This window comes from Haliotis rufescens, unplaced genomic scaffold, assembly GCF_023055435.1.
Source record: "Haliotis rufescens isolate VD_foot unplaced genomic scaffold, xgHalRufe1.0.p SCAF_10, whole genome shotgun sequence".
NCBI lineage: Eukaryota > Metazoa > Mollusca > Gastropoda > Lepetellida > Haliotidae > Haliotis > Haliotis rufescens.
In genome coordinates this window covers 6,126,067-6,138,722 of record NW_025963780.1, presented here as the reverse complement: position 1 = coordinate 6,138,722, position 12,656 = coordinate 6,126,067, and the positions used below count along the sequence as shown (strand labels likewise).

Here is a 12,656-nt window from a genome sequence, read left to right as displayed (position 1 = left end):
AAGAAATTGAAGACATACAGAACTCAGAGGTCGAAAGTACCAGATTGGCCCATGAGCCACCGCCTTCTGGCGTAAGACTCTAGGCAATGTATTCAATCCAAAAGTTAGAATACACACAAGTTATGGACGGCCAAGGCCAAAATATACAGTAAAATACAACACACGTGTGCATATACAATATTACGCACAGGGCCTGGCATGACCAGCCGATTGATAAGACCGGGCCCATCTTACCACCCGTCTAGGCGAAGTAAGGGTCGAAGTAGTGTGTTGGGCAAAGGAACACAGTTCCAGGAACCAGTGCCCTCAACTACCAGACTCCCGTCCTCCGCCGACACAGGGACGCAACCCACGGCAAACGGGCTGCCCACTTTGGTCGCCTCTTACGACCAGCAATGGGGTGCTGTGGAAATATTCTACCCCGGTTCCACACGGGGGAAGAGCTATTAGCGCTACCCAGCACTCACCACGAGGAGGTTGCTCTTCACGAGTGCCCGGAGAGCGGAAGGTCGGGGGTTCGATCCCCAGCTGGATCAGACCAAAAGACGTTAAAATATTGTACTTGTTTTTATGATGCCTGGCGCTCGGCATTTAGGGTCTAAAACAAGATCTGATCAGCTTGTAGTCAGTATACTGGTTCTGAGTAGGGTATTCATGCTGAACTGCAACACGGTATGCCTCAGTAGGCAAACACTATAAAATCGGCATGAGTCCGGGCGCGCACGCACGCACGCACGCACGCACGTACGCACGCACGCACCCACACACATACACACAACACAACACATTTGCATACACGTCGCTATATAAATGCAACAATCTTGAACGCGTTTAAACCCATTTCCTCTCACCTGTAATGCATTAAAAAAATGCAGTTCAAGACAACCACATGCATAATAATATGTAATATTAACCTTTTTTTCTAACATGTATATACAAATACTTGAACGATTTCGGCACTATACGTAATACAGCTGTTTTTGTACAGCTCTTAAAACATGAAACGTCAACAACCTGCCAGGGATTGCTTCACCTTGACATGCATTTCAATTCGATATTACATTATAATTTACATGACACATATTTCAGCTTTCTCTCAAGTGGCGTTTGAGATGATCGAATATTACTGTTAGTGGGACAACAACCGTTCCCCGAGGGGCAACGTGGGTTTATTAGTTTGTTGTGTGTGCATAATTAGCATGGAATTTCTCTACATGCTATATAACATCGCCCACGCTGTCAGTGGTCAGTACCAAGTTAAGATACGGCAACACATGTGAGTATATAATGTTTTAATTCTTAAAGCAAATAATGCATCTAAAAATGTTCATTAATTATTTGTTTTGCTTTTTATATTGGTTTTATTTCACTTAGACATTTGTTCAACATGCATATTATACTAGGTGAGGGATTAATGTCGCCTATATAGCGTCGTGCATGCACGTGTGTGTGTGTGTGTGTGTGTACTAGTCCGGTCTAATGCCCGTTTTATAGTGCTATACCACTGAGATACCACGCTGTGGTTTGACATGAATATCCCAATCAGACCCAGTATGCGGACTCCAAGCCGACCAGTCCCCCTTTAGCCCCTTAATGCCGGGCATAAGGCAGGGTAACAATACGTACCATAGCTTAAAGTCGGGTGTGCACACATTGAAGGATTTATAGTGTACAAACCGGTATTTATATTGATACTTTTATAAACACAAAAATTAATTAAATTAATTCTTAAGTATTCGCAAAATTATGGGGGTGGGTGGTTTGTGGTGGCACGGGTAGCCGAGTCGTCTGCACGCCCAAACTTTATGATTCTGGGTTCGAATCCCGGTCCTCTCCGATTATGCTTCAAAGTTTGTCAGCACCATACACGTTATCGTTGGTTTCACCAAAGAGGTAAACTTCACTATGGGCTTTCCTCCCACATTGAGCTGACATGCCGTGATATAACTGGAATACTGTTAAAACACGACGTTAAACCCAATTACTCACTCCAAAATTACGTCCTTTAGTACTTAGTCATGCTGTCCGTATTCATGTATATTTCCTGTATCTATTTTAAGAAAAATGCTTGAGAAAATCATCGTCTTCCTACTGATAGCTGTTGCTATGGTGACAGCGTTCTATCAACCGTACTACAACCCATACGCATACACTGGATATGGCTATGGATATGGCTATGGAAATGACTGGGGCGATCAGTATTATCCATACTATCAACAACAGTTCAACTATTACAACCCCTTTTGGTATTATTCCGACTGAGACTGATCAAGGGCCAGCTTCAACCCCGACTATCAATGCTGAACAAGGTACCTATCATCTTGAATGGGATTGTTGGTGATGTCTGTTTTAACATATACTACTCAACACTAATGAGGGATATTTATATCATTCCTTGATGCACAAAACTGATTCTGATGTCGAACATATATTTAAAAAGATTTACATATCTGATTGTCAAAATGTGAGTAGAATATTATCCATGTCTGCCCGAAGAAGCCTCGTTTATATTGTCTTCAAATATTTACCCTGCATACAGAGATCGGGTGCCGGGTGAGAATAGATGCCCAACATTTAAATGTTTTGTTTGTTTGTTGTTTGACTCCGCACTCAGCAATATACCAGCAACATGACGGCGGTCTGTAAATAATCGAGGCTGGACCAGACAATCCAGTGATTGACCTATGGTGGTTTGTTGGAATAAAACATTGATTGATTGATTGTGAGCATCAATCCACGCAATTGGGATACGATGACATGCATCAGCAATCATGTCAGCAAGCCTGACCTCTTGATCCCTTTAGTCGCCTCTAATTACGACAAGCATAGTCGCCTTTTACAGCAAGCATCATGGGTTGCTGAAGACCAATTCTAACCCGGGTCTTTACGGGTCCATTTAAATGTTGTACCATGGGACGTCTTAGTGGGATCGGCTGGTGATGATCAAACTCTGTGATTTAGTGATTTAGTTTGTTTGTTGTTTAACGCCGCACTCAGCAATATTCCAGCGACATGGCGGCGGTCTGTAAATAATCGAATCTGGACCAGACAATCCAGTGATATATATCATGAGAATCCATCCACGCAACTGGGATACGATTACATGCATCAACCAAGTCAGCGAGCCTGACCAACAGATCTCGTTAGTCGCCTTTTATGACAAGCATAGTCGCCTTTTACAGCAAGCACATGTTGCTGAGGACCTATTCGTGACTTCGTGCCCCGAAGGATTATTACCACGTATTATTATTATTATCAACCACTTTTTTCTAGACCAGTCTTGATTATTTACAGGCCGCCTTTGTTTACCAACATTCACTCACTAACTCCTTATTAGAGGTCGTTAGATTTGTAAATACTTACTTCAGGTAATTCATTATTGCCCTGAATGAAGCGAACATTTTTTGCTAAAGTTTATATATGCATTGAACCTGCTTCATTTCTCTATCAGTAAAACTCGTTAATCCATGGCCAGACACGCCTTTAACGTCTGTAAGTAAAAGACATTACAACCATAATTCTTAATCAGGACGATTTCATCGGGAACGGTATCGTCCAGGTCAACGTTGTTTAAATGTATTACTTTAATACGTTTGTGGCGTCATAAGAATTTTTTAATTAAATAAATATCTCTGAAACTTCCTTCTTCACTTTATGCAACAAAAATAATGCTGTTATAATAACTTATGACCTAAACATTTTATCCTTTTGTTTTAGAGTTCTCAGCAACGCTATTACAGACTACGAGTATTCAGCTCAAGCATCGACCTACAGGTGTGGCTGAACTCCGAGGTGTGATGTCATTATTCTGTCGCACTGATTTTAATAAATATTTCATACTTTCTTAAAACATCTGGTGTGTGTAATTATTTTGCACAGCTGCAACCCTGTCATTAATTATCGGTTGCTTCACGGCATGGACGGTCTTTGGATGTACACGAACATTCTGCTCTAAAATCCCGTACACTCGGGAAGTCACACAAAAACGAATTATCATCAGGTGGTACATATAGAGCATCTCACCCGAGTGTCTTTTGATATCAAATATATCAACACGAGTTGATTAAAGTGGAAAAAAAACCGAGGCTTGATGTCAAATGACACGAGGGTGAGATTTTATTTATCATCTAACATCATTCTTCTAACGTTTTCACATTGTAGACAGTATTAAGTGTAAAAAGGTCTGCTGACAGTTTCAGTAGCAGAGCCATAAGCGATGTCATTTGATTGTGACGTCTGCAGGCCATTGTGATGCAATTTAATTGCTTGATCTCATCCATGTTTTGGATAATAAATTGAGATATGTCTGTGTTATAATATCAGATCGGTCTTTCCACACATTTGTACAGGGCCCACTTGCACAAAGTGATCTTAGCGCTAAGAAGATCGTAACTCCCATAGGCTTACAATAGTCCTAGCGCTAAGATCGCTTTGTGCAAGTCGGCCCAGGTCATTTATGACGTGACAGTGAGATGACGTCATATGAAACACGTCATGATGTCCGTTTAGGACCGCCGACCGACGTGTATGGCATAGTTGTACAAGACGGCGACTAGCCAATTAGAGAGGTGGAGTTTAATACGAGAAATGACAACATAGTTATGTACAAAAATGTGTATGTATTATGTAAGCTATACCGTTGCTGAAGTTCACTTACATCAAACCTGCATTATGTTGCTGGAGTGTTGCTAAACGAAGCGTAAAACCGGAAAATCTCACTCACTCATCTATACACTCACCCACCATCATATCAAGGATGGTGAGAATCAAGGGTTTTCAATTATTCCTAAAATCATCCACTCACTTACTCACTCACTCCCGACAAATTAAATCATGTTTGCATCAGGTGCTTGTGATATTGACACTTTCGACATTTCCGTATATCCGTGTACCATTAATTGCAATACGTTGTACTGACAGAGGTCTGTTCCCTGTGACAATATACACAACAGAATCATAAACAATGCCAACCTGGGATTCAAACCAATGTCATAGGACAAGGCTGACACACACCTTGATCAGCGACCTTATCTGGAACCAATCAGTTCCGGCAAATCAAGTCATATTCGGATCAAGGGCCTGCATAACAGTAATCCTGATAATATTGATATTCCAGGATCATATCAAATAGACCATACCCGTGTACCTTCGATTTCAATACGTTATAAAAAATGACAGCAAGTTTGTCTAACAAGTGTACCATCTTCTAAAATCAGTTTAGTTATTCACGCAGTAGTTTCCTTATTGAGTGTATGTCTATCAAATTGAAAATATAAGGTAGTCTAACCTTGCAGTTGTTTAGGTGCTAAGTTCTGTCCAGTATCTGGAATCTAAACAGCACCGACAACGACAGTCAGTCTTCTCGTCTTTCCGTCAATCTTTTAGCAATAACACTATCAAAACAAAGTTTGTGTTTAGTTATTGGAAAAATCATATAGCTAAAGACGAACCCGTTGCTATCTTCAAGCTGCTCAATATCATAGGAAAGATCACCAGGAATCTGTAGCATCGAACTCTGGTCTTTTGGGAGACCAGGGAACGCTGCTTTAAACAAAATTCTTAATGCCCCTTTGTAGTTCTGGAGTGAGTGAGTGAGTGAGTGAGTATGGTTTTACGCCGCTTTTAGCAATATTCCAGAAATATCACGGCGGGGGACACCAGAAATGGGCTTCACACATTGTACCCATGTCGGGAATCGAACCCGGGTCTTCGGCATGACCACTAGGCTACCCGACCGCCCCTTGTAGTTCTGGAACCAATATCATTGTGCTAACATTGTTGGGATATTTTGTTGGTGTGATCACGGTGTTATACAGTTGTGACAACGTTGCATGTGCGACGTGGTTGTTTCTTTCTTATAACAAAAGTGTATTCTTCCAACTGATCATGTGACCATGAAATAACGTTACGCACAAACAGAGGCCTAAAAGGCGATAACTACTGATATGATTTTGTTCCCAGACACAATTCCATGGTGTTTAAAACAAGCTGGACTAGTGAACGAATTAAAAAGCCAATAATTTGTAACATTTAGATGTTTTTTAAACAAATAATTAGTCTTTGGGTTGAAATGATCGACTCCCGCTCCCAAACCCGTGGGATATTAAATGGCCGACCCGTGTCATAATTATAAAACTTCCGCCAGATTGAAAACTACAGCTTCTATATAAACTGCCGTGGAAGAGAAAGCATACACCAATGTATGATGATGACTAAAAATGAAACAACGGTTGTTCGATGGTGAGGTAATTATTTAATAGGGGTATGTGTTGTGGACCCTCAGTTTGCAGTATTTCGGTGTAATGTAACGTTTGTAATTGTTTGGTCAAATCCAGTTTTTAAGTGTATACTTTCTTTTGCGCGGTACTTTCTTGATCTTCTTAACATCGCAATCTGGATAAATGTCATAGCAATTCAACGTTATAAAATGCTTTACTATATGTAATCAGTGTTCATCCGTGAATTTAAGTGCTTAGAAAACGGATTCTCACTTGCAATTCCGATGTCTTGTACTATTTCATTTGATCTGACTGCTCGCGAAGACATACATGTATGAAACACGAGGTTGATAGCGCGAAGAACGATTCACGCCGTGGCTGCATTAAGGCGTATAGGTCAGGTCATGTCACGGTAAAACCATGTACATACACGGCACTGATTGTGCCTCGGTCTCTACAGTAAGCACTTACACTGCTTTTTTCGTTGCTTAACACGTGTTGTTTTTTTGTTTTTGTTTTTTTAAAAACCCGCTAAAAACTGCATCGTTGAAAGAAAAAACATTATACATAACTATGAAGTCTTTGTCGAACTCTCGGGAGGTACGGGGTTAGGGAGGGGTATAGGTCACCCCAGCAGAGTTTCGTTCCTTAGGAGTGCCAGAATCCCTGATTGGCTTGAATCCAAAATTCGCCTCACTCACTCACTCACTCACTCACTCACTCACTCACTCACTCACCCATCCACTCACTCACTCACTCTCACTCACTCCATATTAGTTACCAACATTTGTAAGCTCCGAAGAAGCGGACATGTGATATTCACTTACATCAAATACTCATATACACCAATACTCATAAAGCGCATCTGTTTATTCGTTTGGTCATTTGCGTTGTTGCCATAAATATCCCTAGCCATGCAAGATGACCTGTGGTTTGCCGTACTGAGCGCTGAAAAGCTGTCAGGGACAAAAATACGTCTTTGGGCCTAACTGGTCATCTTGACGAATGTACCCACGGTCCACACGTAAAGGCAGTAATAAATCAATCAATGTCCAGTCAGTAGATTGATACTGTACCGTGTGTTCCTGTGTTATGTTCGGTGAACAATTTACTTGCCTTTGCATGTGTGTGTGACGGGTGCCACCGTTGGGTCAGGATACGCTCACCTTTTCCCGAACACTTGGTGTCATCACTTTTTGATAGTGATTCCAAAACACATGGTCATCATATAGTCGGAATCGTACAATGGACTTCTTATTTGGATTTCTTATGATTATGGAAAGTGTTGTATCGCTTTGTTTTCACAAACGAAAGCGACTTTCAGTGCAGGGCATGTCAAGCTGTCACCAGTTTATTTAAAGAGGTATATCATAGCATTGCGTAGGAACGAAAATGCACGTGCTGTGAAAAACGTAAGATATATAGGTGTAATGAAAATGCATGTGATGTGAAAAATGTAAGATAGATCATATCCGCGTGCCATCGGTGTCAATACGTTTTACTGACAGAGGTCTGTGCCCTGTGATATACACACAACACAGTATAGCTATGGAGGACACCATCGTCCACAGACAAAAGACAATACTCTTAATCTGACAATACTATCTATCATCCACGATGAAACCTGAAGGGAAAAATTTGGAAGGTGAGGGTGAGCAATAAATAGCAGTAAATAGACATTCTTCAGACAAATAACCATTCATCATCCTGTTCAGCTCAGAACTGAGAGCCACACTTATCTTCGCCAAGTATGAATTGGGCATGACAAATCCAATATCAGGTAAAAAGGATACACTGAGTGTAATGCTTCTGGGATTCTGAAGCAATGTCGTTGAGTGCCTGGTAGACCAAAAATGGCATTGGCTGTAATAGTGTCCGCAAAATGCCTCCCTTGGGATTACAAGTCAGTAGATGATATAAAATCAACTCAGTTGATTATTTTGCTTATGTATTAACAAATAGTTTAATGGAAATATCCGTATAGAATCACTACATGGTAATGAACAAATATCCGACAAATGTTTGAAATAAATTTAATTTACACGCATCAGGGAAAAAAATTAAAACGGATTTTTGTCTCTTTTCTTGTTAAAAAACATGTATATTTCATCCCGTGATCTGTGCCGTTCAGGAAAATATCCACTTTGTCAGATCACTCGATGAAATAAACATGTTATATGACACGAAAAGGGGAATATATCCTATGTGACGCGGGAGAGCTGTTTTACTCCTTTTAAACAATATTCAAGCAATATTTCAGTGACTTTCACGGGGAATGATCTCGTAAATCGAAACTGCGACTTTTGCGAAACGAGAGAACTCCTTTGTTGTTGCAGAAACTCAAGACCATTGTGCTGAAAATGCAATAGCGTTTCATAGTACTGACACCGTTGGAGGTGCTGTTCCTTTACTTCACGTGACTGTGAAATAACGACAACTGCAAACAGAATATCAAAGGCTATAACTCATAAAGCCATGGCATTGAACAAAATCATTTGGTCAATAAATAAATGAGTGGTTTTGCATATAAATAGAAATTTCTGCTCGCGTTGGCAAAAATGAAAACAAGGGAATTTGGCCAAGGAGTTTAACTTAAGCTTCAGGTATGTCGATGATCTCATATAATTCAATAACGGTCAAATAGCCAATTACCGTTCACTGATTTACCCACCTGAACTAGAAAAAAAGAGCCCATTGAAACCGCCTTCGATTGGGCACGACACACACACCTTTTCGTGTACACCTGACCCCTGGTGTTATCAATATTTATTTGATAGTGATTCATAAATAGATCGATATAATCGGAATCGTACAAATGGACCTTCTTGTGATTATGCAACTTATAAATTCTTATCTACTTCAGTGGGTATTTTATGACAATCCGTTCCCTGAATGAAAACATAGTTAATTTACATAATATTCTATTCAACTTTGATAGCATATATACTGATGGAAACGGATTTATACAATAAGGGAACAATGAAAAGCATAGGGAAAGAAGCTCTACTGTCATTCAACACATGTTAGACTCAAATGTTGAGATGTACTTGTGTGCATTGTTTCCAACGCATATTTGGAAGACCAGGCTTGGAACACATGACACCATATCATTTTACTGTGTCTAAAACTATGTGTTCCCTTATTCATTTCCATCAGTTAGTGACATTAAATCTTTGAAAAGTTTACACACATACCGTTTGCTGCCCAAGTGACATCGTACCTGTCTGCACAGAAAAACTGCATTGCTACTTAACTAAATGTTCAAATGCCACAGTTCAACTGTATGTATGGTGCAATCAAGCCCAAAATACACGATATTGTACATTAAATTGAAATTTGGTGATACAAAATATAGGATTTAATAGGAAGAAGTGTGCTGCTGAAAATCCTGGAATGACATAATATGTCCTCATGTTATGACCATTTTTTAAATTGTTCCGCTGAGCATGGCTCAAACAAATCTACACCCACACCCACACCCACACACTTCCCTGGGTAAAGAAAGCGTCGATCATGTTTATCATCTGAATACAAGTTGTATGACTATCTATATATACATATGGTCATTTCTGTTGTTGACATAAATGTCCCAAGCCATGCATGTTGACCAGCGTTGAGACTTGTTGAGTGTTGAAATGCACTCAGAAAAGTGACAGGAATGTGCCTGTAGGTAAAGGGTAAATGATCATCTTGTGGAATGCACAAAGGTATTCGTGGTCCAGACGATAGGACAATAAAACATAATACAATGTCCAGCCAGTGTTTTTTTATGATTGATGCCTCATCTTTTAATACAGGCAATACCAACCTGTTATATGATAATTGATTGTGAAACAAAAACGGGATAACATTTTCCACTGTAGGAATAAGAAATGCAATTATAAAATCCAGAAGATGTACCTGGGTTATTGCGTCACCATGACATTTTATCATATTTTGTTGCTACAATGTAAATCTATACAACAAATATGTCAGACTCTCTCCCGTGTGAGGATTCAAATGAAGGTTTATGTACCGGGACAGGATCCATCCCTGAGGGTCAATGTGGATTTAGTACTTTGTTGTTTGTGCATAATTAGCATAGTATTTTCTCTAAATGGTATATAACATCACAAGTGCTATGAGTGGCCAAGACAACAGTCTGTGCCAAAGTGTCGAGACTACAATACGTGTGAGTATTTTATTTTATATTATGTCATCAGTACGAAATATGTTTGTATACATATATATTCGTGAGTAAATACGTTATGCGCTTATTATGAGTTAATAATGATTTTATGTCAGTTGGACATGTGTACCATATGCGTCTCCTTCAGAAGAAAATATTGTATTTTGTAAGAGGAAGAGAAAGACAAAGATGGCTTGGGGTAGGGGAAGCAGGGAGGCTACGAAACAAATTATGGCATTTTTGTTTGAGGCACATAATGTCTTTTCCTACAATGAAGGCATATGTATGTCTTTTCAGTTCGACAGGGGATACATTATTTATTAGATAAAGGAATCCCCCTCCCAACACACATACACACAAAAACCAACAATGCTTCCCTCACCATGCATGTGTACATTCTGAATAATAACTATGAATATTCCCTCATACATCAAAATGTTCCTTTCCAGTATTAGTTGATAAAATATCAAATACAAAAGCAATGATGCCTATTAATACTAGTATCGATATCATTACAGACATTCTCGTTTGATACTCCATCCTAACTTGAAATCGGGTTATTCAATAAGATGAGTTGATACTATAAAAAGGCCATGTCAATCAGAATAGCACGACAACAAAACACTTCACTTAGGCTTTAAGTATATCTGTTAACAATAACGTTCAATGGCATTATTTCTTTCACTGAACTGAATGTAATTTTGGGAAGTAAACACAACACTTTTTCCGTGCTTGCATTACAGAGGCATATTCGAAGTGGTAGTAAGTATATATATTATACACTTGCATATACAATTCATGTAAATGTTTCAGAAAAAACAAAATGCTTGGACAAATCTTGGTTTTCCTCCTCATCACTGTTGCTAAGACGACGGCGTTCTATCTACCTTACTATGGATATGGTGATGATTTTTATGACGATATCTATGATGACTTCGACGACTTCTATGACGATGATTTCTATTCATATCAACCCTATTGGTTCTTCGGCTAAGAGCCAACCATCTGCACGTGCCAACCACTACTACTGGATGTCAGAGTGCTGAATAAGGTACGAAACATTTGGTACAGACAGTTGTTGGTGATTTCTTTTGAGGACATGTTTCTCCCTCTGTGTCGAGGGCCGCAGATCACACGACATATGTCTCGTCCTCAAACATCTTTCTTGCATTCAACTCTTTCGGAAGGTCCCGAATGGGACCCTGCTTATAATATTTCCCAAGCACTGCTTGTCGTAAGAGGTAGCAAAATTGGATCGAGTAAGGTGAGGTGAAATTATGTTCAACGTCGCATTGAACATTTTGGCACTTATATTGAGTACTTATATTGCGACGTGTGTGAATGTGAGTGTGAGTGTGTGTGTGTGTGTGTGTGTGTGTGTGTGTGGGGGGGGGGGGGGGGGGGGGGGGGGGGGGGGTTTAGCCCCTTAATGCCGAGCGCTAGGCAGGGTAACACCAAGTACCGTCTCGTAAAGGCTTTTGCACGTTAAACCCTATTTCACCTCACCTCACCTCACCCTGTTAATCCGGAAGATCATAATGGGAATGGTTCCGCTTGAATGAACGCGATTTTAATAACATTAATTTATACTTTACATAATGTGCACCTTTGATTCAATTGAATATACACTTTTAAAGCAATGGCTGTTGAACCTCTCATCCATATATCAAATGTACTTTTCAAGAATGGTTACATAAAACATTTTTTTCTTTTCCTTAAGTGTTCAACAACCCACTGACTACGAGGATCCAGATTCAAGCATCGATCTACAAATATGGTTACAGGCGATGGTCGTATAATGCCATTATTCTGTCGCACCGATTTTATAACATTTTATACTTTTATCACAAATAAATATTTCATACATTCATAAAAAAGATTTAAGTGTTTAATTATTTCCACGGCTGAAACTCTTTCGTGTGTCAACTCGGACGAAAAGAAACGTGTATGTATCCGTTTTGAATTCTTTAGAATGGATAGGTATATTTTGAGGCGGCTTAATTAGCAGTACGACATTTATATTCAAATGAAGGAATTGGGTCAGAACAGTATTTCAGTTATATCACAATGTGTCATCTCGAGGATGTTTACTACTTTAGTGAAACTGACAATCATTCGATGGTGCTTTCAGATGTAGTTGGTTGGTTGGATTGTTGTTTAACGCCGCACTCAGCAATATTCCAGCTACATGACGGCGGTCTGTAAATAATCGAATCTGGACCAGACAATCCAGTGATTAATATCATGAGCATCGATCCACGTAAATGGGA

The 12,656-nt window shown here is 39.7% G+C and overlaps 2 long non-coding RNA genes across 2 annotated transcripts; both read left to right on the top strand.

Moving 5' to 3' along the window:
- Window positions 1-1,217: 1,217 nt before the first annotated feature.
- Window positions 1,218-3,850, top strand: LOC124148023. The gene is made up of 3 exons (XR_006862911.2): window positions 1,218-1,276; window positions 2,061-2,309; window positions 3,718-3,850. It is a non-coding gene; the product is annotated as an uncharacterized LOC124148023 (long non-coding RNA).
- Window positions 3,851-10,348: 6,498 nt separating this feature from the next.
- LOC124148022 lies at window positions 10,349-12,263 on the top strand. The gene is made up of 3 exons (XR_006862910.2): window positions 10,349-10,389; window positions 11,200-11,437; window positions 12,107-12,263. It is a non-coding gene; the product is annotated as an uncharacterized LOC124148022 (long non-coding RNA).
- Window positions 12,264-12,656: the final 393 nt, after the last annotated feature.